Raw genomic sequence first — 18,520 nt, 5'->3', positions numbered from 1 at the left:
AACACCCAGTTCTCCATTCAATATGTGCCCTCTTTAATACCCATCTCCAGGCCAACCCATCCCCCCAACCCCCTCCCAAGAACCCTCAGTTTGTTTCTCAGAGTCCATAGTCTCCCATGGTTCATCTCCCCCACCAATTTCCCCCCTTCATCTTTCCCTTCCTACTATTTTCTTTTTTTTAACATACAATGTTATTTGTTTCAGAGGTACAGGTCTGTGATTCAACAGTCTTACACAATTCACAGCGCTCACCATAGCACATATACTCTGGTTTCTCTTCAGATCGTATAAAACTTTCGCCTTTTACTAAAGATTTATTCTTATTTAATTACGAGATTTTATCCTCGAACCTCCTGGAGCAGGTTGCACAAACTTTCTCTGTTAAGGGACACGAAGTAAGTTTGTTCAACTTTGTGGAGCGTAGTGTCTCTACCACAATTACTGAGCTCTGTCACCGTGGTGTGAAAACAGTCATAGACAATACACAGTGAATGGGTGTGGCTGTGTTCCAAAGGACAATAGGCCTGAAGTAGCAAGTAAACAATCCTACTAAAGAACTGTGTCTGGGAAGAAAGAAATGGAGAAGGTAGAAATTTAGCCCCCTTCATTGTTTAAGCAACTAAGATTCAAAGATTGTTTCTTACCACAATTTAATTAATCTGTCCCTTATACATACCTTTATCCTAATAACTGGAAAGAAAAAAAATGACATGGAGATATTTTATGCTGTTTGTAAGAAAATAAGAAAGTCTTCTCATCACTTAGGAGAGGAATTTATCTGCTAAGAGTAAAAAATCAAAGTTTTTGCTTAGAACATTTGAAGAGGATAGGAAATATAAACATTTGTACTGTGTAAGAGAGGAGACAGTTACATAGAAATAATGAGACTCTTGGCCATTAATTACTGAGTGACTAGCTAAGATATAAGGCTACAAATCTGTGGAGATACCTTTATTTTAATGTGTGCATGTGTAAGTGTATGTGTGTATGCACGTGTGTGTGTGTGTGTGTGTTTGGAGTATCACTCAGTAGCCCCTATGTGAACACACAAAAGTCAGACATCTATTTGATTTAGTGTTGATGATTTCCCAGGTCAACGTGAGGAAATGACATGAGGTCATGGGCAGGAAAATAGGAGGGATTCCAAAACTGGCAAGAAAATGTTTCAAGTTAAATAATCCTAAAATTGAAACTAGATAAGGATGGAAAGGAAGGAATGGAAGAATTTATAAATTAGTGAAAACAGTAGCAGCCAATTCTGTAAAAGGTAAATAGTGTATTGGACATAATAGAGAAATGGGTGAAAACTTGAAATCAGAAAATGTTTGGATGATTTCAGATAAAGAACATCTCTAGAATGTTACTCAAGAGTATAAGTTTATGGATCTGAAAGTGGTTTTGAACAGGGAGGAAGCTGACTCTCTCATCTCTAGGACATGTGGGTCATGGAAGGTTAGGCACCATTGGAACAAACTGGGCACAGACGCTTTATTATTCCCCATCCCAAGAAGCCACTGGTTAGACAGCACAGAATTTTTTTTAAATTTTATTTTATTATGTTATGTTAGTCACCATACAATACATCATTAGTTTTTGATGTAGTGATCCACAAGTCATTGTTTTCATATAACACCCAGTTCCAAATGCAGTATGTGACCTCCTTAATACCCATCACTGGGCTAACCCATCCCCCACCCCACCCCCCATCTAAAACCTTCAGATTGTTTCTGAGTCCATAGTCTCTCATCGTTCATCTCTCCCTCTGATTTCCCCCCATTCATTTTTCCCTTCCTTCTCTTAATGTCCTCCATGTTCATCTAAGCAGAAAATCAACGAAGAAACAACAGCTTTGAATGACACACTGCACCAGATGGACCTCATAGATATATACAGAACATTCTACCCTAAAACAAGAGAATACTCATTCTTCTCGAGCACACATGGAACTTTCTCCAGAATAGACCACATACTGGGTCACAAATCAGGTCTCAACCAATACAAAAAGATTGAGATTATTCCCTGCATATTCTCAGACCACAATGCTTTAAAACTGGAATTCAATCACAAGAAAAAAATTGGCAGAAATTCAAACACTTGGAAGCTAAAGACCACTCTGCTCAAGAATGTTTGGGTCAACCAGGAAATCAAAGAAGAACTTAAACAATTCATGGAAATCAATGAGAACTACAACACATTGGTCCAAAACCTATGGGATACTGCAAAGACAGTCTTAAGGGGGAAATGCATAGCCATTCAAGGCTCACTCAAAAAAATAGAAAAATCCTGAATTCATCAACTAACTCTACACCTTAAAGAACTAGAGAAAAAGCAACAAACAATGCCTAAGCCACGCATTAGAAGAGAAATAATTAAAGCAGAGATCAATGAATTAGAAACCAGAAACACAGTAGATCAGATCAATGAAACTAGAAGCTGATTCTTTGAAAGAATTAATAAGATCAATAAACCACTGGCCAGACTTATGCAAAAGAAAAGAGAAAGGACCCAAATTAATAAAATTATGAATGAAAGGGGAGAGATCATGACTAACACCAAGGAAATAGAAACAATTATTAGAAATTATTATCAACAACTATATGCCAATAAACTGAGCAATCTGGATGAAATGGATGCCTTTCTGGAAACCTATAAACTCCCAAAACTGAAACAGGAAGAAATTGACAACCTGAATAGGCCAATAACCAGTAATGAGATTGAAGCAGTGATCAAAAACCTCCCAAAAAACAAGAGTTCAGGTCCTGATGGATTCCTTGGAGAATTCTACCAAACATTCAAAGAAGAAATAATACCTATTCTACTGAAGCTGTTTCAAAAAACAGAAACAGAAAAAAAGCTTCCAGACTCATTCTATGAGGCCAGCATTACCTTAATCCCCAAACCAGGCAAAGACCCCATCAAAAAGGAGAATTTCAGACCGATATCCCTGATGAATATGGATTCCAAAATCCTCAACAAAATCCTAGCTAATAGGACCCAACAGTACACTAAAAGGATCATCCACCACGACCAAGTGGGATTTAACCCCGGGACTCAGGGGTGGTTCAACATTCGCAAATCAATCAGTGTGATAGAACACATTTATAAGAGGAGAGGAAGAACCATATGGTCCTCTCAATTGATGCAGAAAAAGCATTTGACAAAATACACCATCCTTTCCTGATTAAAACTCTTCAGAGTATAGGGATAGAGGGAACATTCCTCAAGTTCATAAAATCCATCTCTGAAAAACCCACAGTGAATATCATCTCAATGGGGAAAAGCTGAGAGCCTTTCCCTTAAGATCAGGAACACATCAAGGATGTTTTCAACATAGTACTAGAAGTCCTAGCAACAGCGATCAGACAACAAAAAGAAATAAAACATATTCAGATTGGCAAAGAAGAAGTCAAACTCTCTCTTTTCGCAGATGACATCATATTTTATGTGGAAAACCCAAAAGACTCCACCCCCAAATTACTAGAACTCATATAGCAATTCAGTAATGTGGCAGGATACAAAATCAATGCACCGAAATTAGTTGCTCTCTTATACACTAACAATGCAACTGTAGAAAGAGAAATCAGAGAAACAATTCCATTTACTATAGCACCAAAGACTATAAAATACCTCGGAATAAACCTAACCAAAGAGGTAAAGGATCTATACTCTAGGAACTACAGAACACTCATGAAAGAAATTGAAGACACAAAAAGATGGAAAAACATTCTATGCTCATGGATCAGAAGAATAAACATTGTTAAAATGTCTATGCTACCCAGAGCAATCTATACCTTCAATGCCATCCCAATCAAAATTCCAATGACATTTTTCAAAGTGCTGGAACAAACAATCCTAAAATTTTTTTTTAAGATTTTATTTATTTATTTGACAGAGAGAGAGACAGCAAGAGAGGGAACACAAGCAGGGGGAGTGGGAGAGGGAGAAGCAGGCTTCCCGCCAAGCAGAGAGCCCGATGTGGGACTTGATCCCAGGACGCTGGGATCATGACCTGAGCCGAAGGCAGACGCTTAATGACTGAGCCACCCAGGCGCCCCAAACAACCCTAAAATTTGTATAGAATCAGAAAAGATCCCGAATTACCAAGGAAATGTTGAAAAAGAAAAACAAAGCTGGGGCGTCATGTTGTCCAATTTCAAGCTATATTACAAAGCAGTGATCACCAAGACAGCATGGTACAGGCACAAAAACAGACATATAGACCAATGGAACAAAATAGAGAGCCCAGATATGGACCCTCAACTCTATGGTCAAATAATCTTCGACAAAGCAGGAAAAATATGCAATGGAAAAAAGACAGTCTCTTCAATAAATGGTGCTGGGAAAATTGGACAGCCACGTGCAGAAGAATGAAACTTGACCATTCTCTAGCACCATACACAAAGATAAACTCAAAATGGATGAAAGACCTCAATGTGAGACAGGAATCCATCAAAATCCTAGAGAAGAACATAGGCAGTAACGTCTTTGACATCGCCCACAGCAACTTCTTTCAAGATACATCTCCAAAAGTTAGTGAAACAAAAGCAAAAATGAACTTTTAGGACTTCATCAAGATAAAAAGCTTCTGCACAGCAAAGGAAACAGTCAACAAAACATAGAGGCAACCCACAAAATGGGAGAAGATATTTGCAAATGACACTACAGATAAAGGGCTGGTATCCAAGATCTATAAAGAACTTCTCAAACTCAATACCCAAAAAACAAATAATCAAGTCCAAAAATGGGCAGAAGATATGAACAGACACTTCTCTGAAGAAGACATACAAAGGCCTAACAGACACATGAAAAAATGTTCATCATCATTAGCCATCAGGGAAAGTCAAATCAAACCCACATTGAGATATCACCTTACACCAGTTAGAATGGCAAAAATTGACAAGGCAAGAAACAACAAATGTTGGAGAGGTTGTGGAGAAAGGGGAACCCTCTTACACTGTCAGTGGGAATGCATGTTGGTACAGCCACTTTGGAAAACAGTGTGGAGTTGCCTCAAAAATTTAAAAATAGAGCTACCCTATGACCCAGCAATTGCACCCTGGGTATTTACCCCAAAGACACAGATGTAGGGAAAAGAAGGGCCATATGCACCTCAATATTCAGGGCAGCAATGTCCGCAATAGCCCAACTATAGAAAGAGCTGAGATGCCCTTCAACAGATGAATGGATAATGAAGATGTGGTCCATATATACAATGGAATATTATTCAGCCATCAGAAAGGATGAATACCCAATTTTTGCATCAACATGGGTGGGACTGGAGGAGATCATGCTAAGTGAAATAAGTCAAGCAGAGAAACTCAATTATCACATGGTTTCACTTATTTGTGGAACATAAGGAATAGAGAGCATAGAATTTTAAGAGAATTTATTCTAGAAGAGAAATGAATAAGAAGTCTTACACCAGATGAGTGATTTCCACAATTTCATGGAATTCAGAGACATATGAGAGCTTATTGATTGATAAAAGAGAGCATGAACGATCATATGAACAAGAAGGTCCGGCAGTAGAAGTGAATCACTCTTACTGAGAACTCAGATAGACTCTGCTTTCAGAGCTCATGGATACATAAAATTGAAAGATAAAAAGTAGCTCTAAATAGGGATTTGAGGAGGCCTGGGTGGCTCACTCAATTAAGCATCTGTGTCTGCCTTTGGCTCAGGTCATGATCCCAGGGTCCTGGGGTTGAGCCCCGTGTTGGGCTCCCTGCTCGGCGGGGAGTCTCCTTCTCCCTCTACCCCACCCCCTGCTTGTGCTCTCTCTCTCTCTCACTCTCTCTCAAATAAAATATTTAAAAAAATAAAACAAATAGGGATTTAAAAATGGACATATCTGTCAGCTATGAAATAGCCATATGACTGAACCCAAAACTGTTTTGAGAATAGTTACACCAGTCTGTCCCCTTCTCTGCCACCCACCCCAATACTAGAAGACAGTAGCCAGGCTTTTGCATTTAACCATAAAAAGTCTGAGCATAAAAAAAAAAAAAAAAAAAAAAAAAAAAAAAGTCTGAGCATAAGTTAAAAGAACTGTCAGGAGACAGGCTTCCTGGTAAAAAGTGATCACCCCCACAAAAAGAATCTGAAGGGATCCAAAGGCCATCTCTTCTCCAACACATCGAAAGAGGAACAAAAGCCCTGTCAACCTTCTCTTTAGTTAGAAACCCACTGGGGGTAAAAACCTAATAACAATGAAGGAACTCTATTAAGGGTGATTTATAGTACTCAGTGTAGTATCTTGTTTATGATTACAAAAAGTAACAACTAAGAGAAAAACAAGGATTATTTACTGACAAGTTTAAAATTTTAATTAGATTCAAAAAGATATTGCTTCCACAACCAGTAAAATATTAACAAGAAAAACATAGTTTAATCAGAGTACAAGTAAAAGTTCTTAGAAAATAAAAATACTAATACAAAAAATAGTAAGTTTTAAATGACAGTTATTTTTCAAAAAAAGAAATTGTAGAGCTAATGAAGATGAGAATCTTCATCATAAAAGTACTCGCAAAGTTCTATACAGTATGAAAAAAAAATGAAACAAAAGAATCGCATCTAGCAACTTCATCTGGATACTTCTGTAAGACTTCAAAAAGATATAAAAGATTCTTTATCCTTCAAAAGAAAAAAAAAGCAGGCCACTTAGAAAAATATCACATTAGCATTCATTTATCTTAAAATGTATGTTAGAGGAAAATAGAAAATGAGTTGAAGTATAGAAAATTTACTTTGATTGCAGAATTCAGTACTCTGTAAATTAATAATATAAATCAATATTTTCTGCTAATTATCAGCAAAAGTAAAGATATTTGTCAGATATACAGACTATCAGAAACATTACCTTTTTTGAAATACATTAATTGAGGTAATGTTCAGTAAAGAGGAGGATAAGAGAGAAGGTATTGCTGTTATATCTTGCTCCAGCTGTTGGGAACAGTGAAAGGAGGCTTTAGTGGGACAGACCTGTAGTAGGGCTGAGAGAAAATCCTATACAGACTACAGCAGAAGATTGCAAATTCCTTGGGAAAATGCCACCAGAAAGAAAGTAATTATAAATACTAAAAAAATATGATAGAAATACTCATTTCTGTGGAGAGTATGATGAAAGCCTATATTATAGCTTGTTCATCAAGAGAAAAAAAAGTCAAATGAAAACGTTGAAAGAAACAAGAATTGCAAAAGTATACCATAATCCAAGTAGAAAGCAAATTAAAATGTTGCATGATTTTGAACAAGTATTATAGTGCCTAACTACTCAGGTTATGTTAAACTATGCTTCAGTTCATACACATCTGACATCTCAGTGACTTAACAAATAGAGATTTACATGTTCTAAGTCAGGGTCTGTCCTGGGCTCATTGGTTCTGTAGTGTGGCTGCCTTCCAAATGGTGGGTGACTCAGGGATTCAGATTGCTTATATCTCATCATCATATCATCTGGAACACATGGGATGCAGCTTACTGCATCAAGAGAGGAATATGCTGGAGGCTACAATAGTGTTGTCCTATTCACTGGTAGTAGGTGGTTTTATAGCCCCAAGTGTAAAAAATCTAGGAAATGAAGGGAGCATACACACATTCAGTGAACAGTAAATGCTTCTACCACAGACTGTAGAATCTAAGAATCAATTTCACCTTGACACCAGAAAATTTCTTGTCTAAGTGCTACAGAGAATCGGGCTTTGGACCCACAGAGAAGAAAATTAGTCTCAGCATATTTATTGGATCTGCCACAGCCAGGATTATTACAGCCATAATAAGAGAAGCATTCTTTATTGTTTACACTGCAGCACATATACAAAATAGCTTATTTATGATTTTAAAGCAAAATGAATATAAAAGTAGTTTTATGATATAAAGGTAAAATCATTGTTGTCAAGATGGAAGTTAGCAGGGGAGAGGTAAATACAAGGAAAATTATTAATATCTACATTTCACATATTAGGGAGTTGAATATACTACTTATATTTATTGGAACCAGAGATAAAAGATGTAAGTCAGCTGTAAAGATAGTCAACTGAAAAACTAATATAGAAAGTATGAACAAAGTAGGACTAAAGAAGACATGGTATATGTTAAAACATCTTAACCTTTTTCATAGTGGGGGACAATAGATGTCTTTTGATTAAGAAAGAGAAAAGATATTATTTAAGTTACAGAGGCAATCAAAATAATTAAAAATGAAACATTTAAGAATCATTTCTATAGCAAGTAAAACTGGAGGGTAGAAGGTGAGTTTGAAGACTGTACTATTTATTATAAATATTTATCATTTAATTGAAACAGGATGACTTATGGGACTTTGGTTATTGCAGATGTATTTCTGAGGTCCCAAAGCTGAGGATGGTGAGTGCTAAGAACCCATTCTTTTTTCATGAGAATTGTTACTGATCCAGAAGGCCCACAGGATAGTTCTCTGATTCCTAGCTCATCATCCACTTTCTGATTATAAGAAAAACAGAATGAAAAGTCCAAAAATGAGGAGAATTCCAAAGAGTCTGGTATTGGTATTTTAGTTCCCTGATACAGAGTGCTAGCAAATAGTTTCCTTTTTTTCATGGTCAAGGGCAGTGATGGTACTCTTCCATCTTAAGACAAGTGAGGGGAGGCTTCGAGAGTATAAATCAAACTATTGGGTTTTTCTGTCCAAACGGATTGACTCCTCTGGATGATGGCTGAGCTGATGAACTATGTAGACTATCATAAGCTACTACCCTACCAGAGAGTTGAGAGAACTTTGAGAAGGTAGTCTGTGCCCTCTGGAGCTGGGAAGTTATAGGAGGAAACTACTTGTAAATGACTCTCAGCCTAAAGATGAGAAGCTGGCTGGAGCTGTCAGGGATTCCATGTTAAAAGAAAATCCAGGAGAAAGATACACCTCTCTTCCAGAATTTCATCAGTTTCACAGTGGCCTTAGTGGACACCACAGAAGAAAGACAGGCTCATCCATTTGAAAGGACCCAGCAGAAAGGGCTGCCTGAGGTAGTGAGGCAACCCCAGAAGAGAATGTTTTTGTGATTTGTGCATCAAAGGAGGAATTGAGGGGAAGTCACAATAGAGTAGTTTGCCCACTGCAGGGAATGGTGTAATTATTCGTTTACCCCATCTGGCAAGACTTTGAGGAGCCAGAATCACCCTGTATGTGAAAGAGGCAGTATTTGAGTGCCTGTTACTCAAGGAAGCACCCTTCAGATTAGGGCATCATGTATCAAATGAGACCTTGTTATTTTCCTTTTATCTCTCTCTCCATTGTGTCCCTGGAGGAAACAGAAACAGCTTGGATGGCAGGGGGATAAGACTGAAAGAACAAGACAAAAGGACAGGTCTTGTGATATTCATTATCACCACAAGTTAAGGAGTATGGGTCAGGGAGAACAGAGAGATGAGTGTGAGAAGATTTAACTGAGATGTGAGATAAAAGTTTGATTTGGATTTGACTGGGTTTCTTTACATTTGAACAAGACCTAGAATTCTTTGATGGGACACAGCTTCCCTGTCACCCTTAACTGGTGTTGGCAAAGAGGGAAACTGATATGAACAGTGGATAAGATAGGGTGTCATTCCCATTTCATATCAAGTAAGCTTCCTTAGAATTTTATTTTTCCTTTGAAGATGAAGCAGCTTCTACATTTATAACTTTGAAAATCTGAGGATTTGCATTTTGAGTCTGTATTCAATTGTTTTGTTTCTTTTAAATGTTTTTTTCTTTTTTTGAGCCTTTCGATCCCCAAAATATTATGCATTCTCTAGATGTTTTGAGGCAGGCTTTGTATTTTACATTATTCAGAACATCCCAATTGGTTGTTCATTTCTTATTTTTACTATTCCTTTAATTCACCAAAGATAAACTCCTAGGTTTATCACTTATCAGAATAGAAACAAGTACACTGTCAATGTTGTGTGTATATAAGCATGTGTGTGTTTGTGCCTAACTTTGAAAATAGTTCATATTTGAAAGAGTTGTAGAGCACACTAAATAAAGTCAGCAAAGCTGTACTAACCAATTTTTCAACATAAATTTTCAGTTGTAACAATTGTATGTTTGATTGCTACAACTGACTAGAGTAGGCATGTTTTAAAAATCTAGTTTTATCCATTTGTTCAACAAACACTTAGTAAACTCATTGTTAGGTACACAGAATACCAGGCAGACCACAGATGCATTAATGGCCCTCAGATAAATAATAGACTAGGGGAACTAGGGATAGTAAATAAATACACAAATACTAATAATTGCAGGCATATTTAAAAAACTATAAAGGAAAAGCAATGGATGTCTTAAAAAATAGATATTAGCACTGAGACCTCATGCATGAATAAGGTTAATGAGAAGAGGAGTAAAAGTATCACACATATTTCATGAATTTGTTCATTCTCTGTGCAGATATTCTTTTTATTATTATTATTTTTAAAGCATTTCATTTATTTATTTTTAAAGATTTTATTTATTTATCTGACAGAGAGAGACACAGCGAGAGAGGGAACACAAGCAGGGGGAATGGGAGAGGGAGAAGCAGGCTTCCCGCCGAGCAGGGAACCCGATGTGGGACTCGATCCCAGGACCCTGAGATCATGACATGAGCTGAAGGCAGATGCTTAACCGACTGAGCCACCCAGGCGCCCCTCTCTGTGCAGATATTCTGAGGTCAAAAGATGCATCTCATGTTAGAGGCGCAGAAAGATTAGATTTCATAACTCTCCACCAAAATTAATACTTGGAAACATGTTTCCCGACATTTCTATCATACACGTACACCTTGTGTTTCCAGCTATAATAAATAATACTCAGATTATTTCTGCTCCAGAAAGAATTTTTTATGATTTCATCTGAGCTGGATGATTTGGGAACAGAAAGCCTAAAGAAATGAATGCATCGTGTTGAAGGCAGGACACATGTCTACACCAGAAATTGTGTTACTAGAGTTATCTTTGGTCCTGACAATATAGACAATGTCCATTTTCAACATACACACATTGATGTCTCAGAATAAGCTAGATGAAAGTAGAAAATGTGACTATTTTTTCTCCTGAGTCTATTCATTCTCTATTTGGTTTAATTTGCTGGCAAAAGAGGGATTGCAAATATTCATTATTTACACCACTATGATAATCCTTGCTAAAGAGCATTACTAAAAACCAGCTCAAAACAAATAAATTGAAGGAGCAAAAAGTAAGCACATTAATGACTTTTTAAATAAAATACTTGAACTAAGTACAATAAAGAGTATTTACATTTAACAGTATTTAAAATTAAGAACTTTGAATTCAAGCATCTTATTCTTGGCAGGTGATATCAATGATCCAATTACTTATGGTAATAGAAGCCTCTTCCGCTATTAACAGGTGTTTGTATTTATGACTTGATCAAGAAGGTATCAGTAAACACCCTCTGCCTTCTCTGTGGCACTTGCAATTTCATTTGAACACATTTATAAAAACCTTAATGTACTTGCTACTGAGTTTATATTTTCAAAGTCCAGATGAGGAATAAAAGGATATTTTATACACTTGAAGAAAACAGATCTCCATTTCTCTTAATCCTTTGGAAAGTTTAGGGAAAAAGTAACACATGTTTGGATTTTCCAGTTTCCCAGACAGTGACTTATACTCGTACTGTTCATTTTACATTTTTTTAATAATTGTTCAGTGGCTCCTGATGTATCTTTTTTCCTTGTCTGAATGAATTTTTAGTAATTTATCATATATCTGTGATAACTAACTACAGAGGATATATTATTGAGTAAAACAAAATTTAGGTTTATTATAATAATTTCAGCCACGAGTATTTTGTATATTTCATCTGTATCTCAGTAAAGTATTCATAACTCTCTGAAAGTCATAAGCAGAAAACCACAGAAGTATACCAAACTATAGTCATTTCAATCACAGTCTATGAAAAATTCAGAAAGCAGAGCTACCAAATATTATCTTTTGAATTATAGACACAAATACTACAGACATTTCCAAAATCTCTACTCTGGTTTGAATTGATTTAAAATTTATAGTGAGAAAAACTCCTCCAATAATATACAGACTCTACGCAAAGAATGTAAAAAGAAAAAAAAATAGCATAAGTACTATATAAGTCCTATGTTTTGCTCTTTTAGTCTGCTTTAGAGCATACTCTGCCAAATTGTTTTAATAATGTTCAGTGAACCTCATAAGTACTAAAATATTATCTGTGGTCTTAACCATAGCTGGGACACAAGAAGGATATTACTGATAACCCCTATAAAATAAATACATATACACATTCTATGGTCAGTAGGCTTGATATTTCAAATATAGGTTAGATTAAGAGGTTGAAAATTTCAAACCCAAAGGTGTCCTTGGAATGGATTGAACCTCCTGATTTTCTGCATTCTATTTTAGTATCAGTCTAATTGTCAGTCTTTGATATCAATTTTTGCTCTCCCTTAAAACAGTGGCGAAATCAGATCTTATTAATCATGTAGAAAAAAAAAAAAAAACAAGAGGAAGAGGTCAGGGGAGGAGGAGGAGAGAAGGAGAAGGGGAAGGAGAAATATCAGAAACAGTGGCTGAGATCAATGGAGTAATATCAAATATCCCTTAATGTTATTTGAACAGAAAATAATTATGCAGAATAACTAACAAATACAAAATAACCCAAAACAAATTTAAATGAAATAAAAAAGACCTTTGACTCTAGGTTTCTTGGTACCAGAAACTCCTACCTATCTTCAAGCATAGACTTAGCCCCGAGTTTTAGTAAATAACTGAAAATCACTATGATGGCATAAGTGAGTAGAAATACTCAAGTTCTACTTTCACATATGTAATTTTCTTTATGTATGTTATGTTTCACTAAGTAGTTAAATACTGCTGTGCAGCATATTCTGTATAATAACATATTAATATTATGTTCTGATAGTATATTTACAAATTCTCACAGTAGTGCTAAATATATATTGATTCTATAAGTGAGTTTGCAGGGAGAGAGGGAGAGAGAGAATCTTAAGCCGGCTCCATGCCCAGCACAGAGCCTGACATGGGGCTCCATCTTTTGACTAGTTAAATAAAAATGTACATTAAACTGCTTCATTGAAAATGAAATTTAAAATATACTGCACAATTATTTGAATATTGTGGTAAAAATGGTACACTCTTAAGTTTTTAGAGGAAGTGTGAAACTGGTATAATAATTCTAGAAGCATTCTTGAATTTGTATATATAAGCATTTTTATATTTTCAAAAAAAGACTCACAATAACTTGCTATTTTCTTAAAACAAGTTGTGGCTAAAGGTTTTAAGAGCTATGGAATGCCTCTATGCTTTGACCCAGTAATTTTGTTGTGTCAATCTTTACCATTAGGAAACCATATAATAAGCAGAAAAGTTAAATAAGCAAATATATTCATGTCAGATTTATAATAACTAGTATTTGGAACACAAGGATATATGATAAAATGCATTTTTACATGAATTCAATAAGTATGTAGTTAGAAACTACATTTTTCTAACTAATTAGAAGTAGGTAGTCAGAAACAGAAGGTTGCAGAATTAGGAAAATTATGATATATTATGTATAATCCTTAGACTAAAATGACACTATTATTATTGTAACAACAAAGGATATATGCATAAACCCAGGTAGGAATAGGAAAAGAAGGTGAAAATACTAATTTATTAAGTTCTTGTTTTCCTTTCCTTCTTTAATATCATATTGCAAAAAGCAGAAATAAAATTTATTGAGTGCTTGTATTTTACCAAGAGCTATATTTATGTTATTTTATTGATGCTCAACTCAGGATGCATATTAAAATTATAATACAGCAGTTATTTTTCTTCCTTTCCTAATGGCATATACAATAATGGTGCATTTTCAATTAATGGGGATTAAGATGGGATGAAATATTGCCTGTGGTTTGGCTTTTATTTTCTGTTGGAATTTAGCCTCAGAGAGATTTACTATTTTGCTCAAGATCACATTGCCTGTTATGTGAAATGATATGTGAGTCAAGTCATATCTAATTTCAAAGTCTTCTCTTTTTTCACCAAAAATGAGAAATAAATGAGAAATAAGGACTAAGAAATGAGAAATAAATAAATATGTCCTAGATACCATAGACTTTTCTATAGAGAAGACATGCAGGACCTGCCAATATGTATCTGTGTCTATGATCTTTTATTTATATGCCAAACAAGTTTTTTTTCCTCAACACACACAACACACATACACACATGCACACGTCATTTTCTTTTGTGAATATTTTTATAAGTATTTTATTTTTTTAATTTTTAAAATTTAAATTCAATTAATTAACATATTTTTAGTTTCAGAAGTGGAGGTCAACAATTCATCAGTCTTATATAACACCCAGTGTCCGTTACATCATGTGCTGTCCTTAATGTCTATCACCCAGTTACCCCATCCCTCCATGTCCCTCCCCTCCAGCAACCCTCAGTTTCTTTCCTGTGATTAAGTCTTTTATAGTTTGTCTCCCTCTCTGATTTCATCTTGTTTTATTTTTTCCTCTCTTCCCCTATGATCCTCTGTTTTGTTTCTTAAATTGCACGTATCAGTGGAATAATATAATTGTCTTTCTCTGATTGACTTTTTTTTACTTAGCATAATACCCTGTAGTTCCATCGATGTCAATGCAAATGACAAGATTTCATTTTCTGATGGCTGAGTAGTATTCCATTGTGTGTGTGTGTGTGTGTGTGTGTATACACCACATTTTCTTTATCCATTAATCTGTCGATGGACATCTGGCATCTGGTCTCTTTCCATAGTTTGGCCATTGTGGACACTGCTGCTTTTATAAGTATTTTAAGTATTTAAATATTTTTATAAGTATTTTAAAGGCAAATCCAGATTCCAATTCCAGAAACTGCTAGCCAAATTATTTTAATGGTGTGATCCTAATTTATTTTATTTACTTCAAATCACACTTGCTCATACTTCCATATTACTATTTATACATATTTTAATAAGTTATGATATTTTTTAAAAGATCATCACTTCTTAACAAATGTTTTATATTCTTGAACATTGATTTTCCTTTTTGTATTTGTTCCCACAGCAAGTTTGGTTTATCTCCTCCTTACACTTAACCAACCTGAGCTGTAATGATCAATCTATCTATTTGTTTTTTTTGGAGGGGGGTCTGTTGCTTGTTTGGGGCAAGAGGGAGCTGTGTGAACTCATTACGAAAAGATCATGGCACAAAAATGCTGTTCAATAAATGCATACAAAATGAAACAATAAGTGTTAAGCTCCCTAAAATTGTATGGCCTTATGTTTAATTGCAGTACAACGTTATAGCCTGAACCAAATCTAAAAGTAAATACAAAAAATCTTGAAACTTAAGTCTTTGATGAAGTCTCTTAAAGACAAGGAGGAAGGAGATAAAACAGCACAGCACACAACAAAATTCTAAAAACACTATTTTCCATGTCTCCCTGAATTCTTATATAGCATGAGTGTTGATATAAATCTCACTTTTCTTAAACTCTAACACTTGGACTTTTCTCTCAAACTAACTTAGTCTTCCTTACTCTTTACCCATTTTGTGTGTACTTTAAGAATCCTATGTTTTTAAAATACAAATTTATCTAGTCTTTCTGTCTTGATAATTTTACTCTTCACCCATTACCATGAACTGCCCATCAAATTTTAGATATATGTAGGCAGATTAAAAACAAAAACACTCTTAGAATGGTCTTAGTGTGAAAAACTAAATATATGCTAGAAATTTTTCATTTTGTGCAGTCACAGAATTCATTCATTTGCATTAGAGTACTGGTTTCCCCAACATAAATTTAACTTAATGTTGAAAAATTCAAACATGTAGCCATTCACTCAAATTTTATGGTTACTTTACTTGGAACACTGAGTAAAGATCACATGAGTGGATATAAGAATTTTCACACATGTATTTGGAATATATTTCTCCTTGCCTCCTGACTAGTAGCACTGCCATTCTCTACTGCTAGTTCTGCAAGATCTCAGATTAGAGGACAAGAGGATCCTTTTACTTCTGAAGGTGGATGCTACACAAATGAAACGATAAAAAGCCCTGGAGATTTTTTTATGATGGGGAGTGAGCTAACTCTCACATACAAGCACTCAATAGAAAATACCAAAATACATGAGCCTAAGATTTTAGGGCCTTTTAGTGGATTGGACCCTGTCAACTTAATGGGATTATGATCCCCCAACTTCACTTGACTGAATGGTTCTGGCTTAGAGTTGACCACAAGAGAAATTTGTATGAGGTTTGGAAGGAAGAAGGGGTTGACCTCCATATGCTGTGAAGCTGGGTGGGCACAGGATGCCACTGAAGTTTGAGATGCTGTCTCTGATATGCCAGCTAGCCTGGTTGGCATGGTTGGGGCAGTTGCAGGATGTGCTGCTCTACCAGGTTGTACCAGCTCAATTACTTCATCTTCTCTGAGTGTTAATGCTATGCATGCTCAGCCACATGACCAAAGTCAGCAGGCTCTTCTGTAGGTCACCTACAGAAGAGTTGTTCCACCAACATTAGAGGCATTGAGGAGCAAATGTGGGTTCCAGTGTGTCCTTGCTCCTCCAGTTCATGTCTAGCTTTTCTTCCTAACTGCAGCCCTGCTAACTTACAGCAACTTCAGGAACAACAACCTTTCTTCATGCACCTTTTTACATCCTTTTTATTATGCAAGACATAATCTCTACACTATGTACCTTATTCTTTATCATAAATAGTGTTTCAGCATTCCTTGAAACTCTGACCAGCGTATGTCTATGGGCTAATAGGATAGGCAACTATGCTCAGCACTCTATCTTTTATTCTCTCAGAAATTTTTACAAATTTTTGGGGTGCCTGTGTGGCTTAGTTGGTTAAAATCTGCCTTCGGCTCAGGTTATGATCTCGGGGTCCTGGGATTGAGACCCATGTCAGGTTCCCTGCTCAGTGGGGAGTCTGTTTCTCCCTCTCCTTCTGCCCCTCCCCCACCCCGTTTGTGCTCTCTTTCTCTCTCTTGTTCTCACTCTCTCAAAATAAATAAAATATTTTATTTTATTTTATTTTAAGATTTTATTTATTTATTTGAGTGAGAGAGAGAATGAGAGACAGTCAGCAGGAGACGGAGGAGGGTCAGAGGGAGAAGCAGACTCCCTGCCGAGCAGGGAGCCTGATGCAGGACTCGATCCCGGGACTCCAGGATCATGACCTGAGCCGAAGGCAGTCGCCCAACCAACTGAGCCACCCAGGCGCCCTAAAATATTTTTTAAAAAGGAATTTTTACTAACTTTTAAAACACATAATATGACCTTAATAAGAGAGGAAGTTAAGGGAAACAACTGAATTCATACGTGAAGTAAATAGGTACAAAGAAAGCTAATGGCCTGGAGCTAAGGTTTAAGAAGCTCTGCTAAGTGACTTGGTAGCTTTACATGGAGAGCACAGGCAAAGGAGAGGCAATAGCAAATATGAAGATGGTTTTGTAGTTTCTGGAGGTGCTTATATTAGTTTTCTATCTATGTCATAACAAATCACCACAAATGTAGGGCTGTGTTCCTTCTGAAGCCTCTAGGGGGAAATCAGTGTCCTTGCCTTTTCAAGCTTCTAAAGGCTACCCACATTCCTTGGCAACATAACCACCTTCCTTCATCTTCAAAGCCAGAAATGCATCTTCCTCTGACCTCAGCCCAGAAAAGTTCTTCCCTTTAAAGGATTTGCGCAATTACACTGACCCATCTGGATAATCTAGGACCATCTTCCCATCTCATGGTCTTTACCTTAGCCGCATCTGCAGAGTCTTTTTGCCATATAAGTGAATATACTCTCAGGTTCCAAGGACTAGGATATGGACATTTTGGGGGGACCATTTTTCTGCCTAGTATAGTGTTTGAAGATTTCACTGAAATTATTTATAGAAAAGTCTACAGAAAAGCTATACTTCCTATCTGTCAGGGAGGATTTATCATTTGGATATATTCCGATTTAAATCCTAACCAAAATGTGATCTTAGACATGAAGCTGAAAAATGAAAATCAGTGAAAGATTTTTTTTATTTATGCTTTTATTTTCAGAATAGTGGAGCAATTTATTGTCTTATATTGTTCTGATTTTTTTAAGTACATAGTACAAAACATGCTCCAATTCTTGAATGAGATCATAAAATCAAGGAAGTAGAAGATTTGAGAAAGGTAGAAAATATTATAACTACTTTCTTGTCAAAGCCTGTGTACATATGCCAAAGAAAAGTAATTAGTATTCCTTTAAAATTAATCTTTTTATGTATCTCAATTACTTTCCCTTTTATAAACCTAGTCAATGAAAATCTTTTCATTTGTTATTCTAAATTCAAGAAAATCTATAGTTTTGTTTTGTTTTGTTTTTTTAATTTCTGGAGGGTTAGTCATAACAAGGCTGATGCATTAACAGTCAGCAGTTATTTTTCACAATCTTTTGACAAATATAGTTTATCACCGTAAGGGGATATACACATTCTTCTACCATGGACATTTTAACAAATATATAATTTCAAACTCAGT

This window comes from Mirounga angustirostris, unplaced genomic scaffold (genome assembly GCF_029215605.1).
Source record: "Mirounga angustirostris isolate CCGP_5_RB_7025 unplaced genomic scaffold, mMirAng1.0.hap1 SCAF_8, whole genome shotgun sequence".
In the NCBI taxonomy this organism is placed as follows: domain Eukaryota; kingdom Metazoa; phylum Chordata; class Mammalia; order Carnivora; family Phocidae; genus Mirounga; species Mirounga angustirostris.
This window is presented reverse-complemented; position numbering follows the sequence as displayed.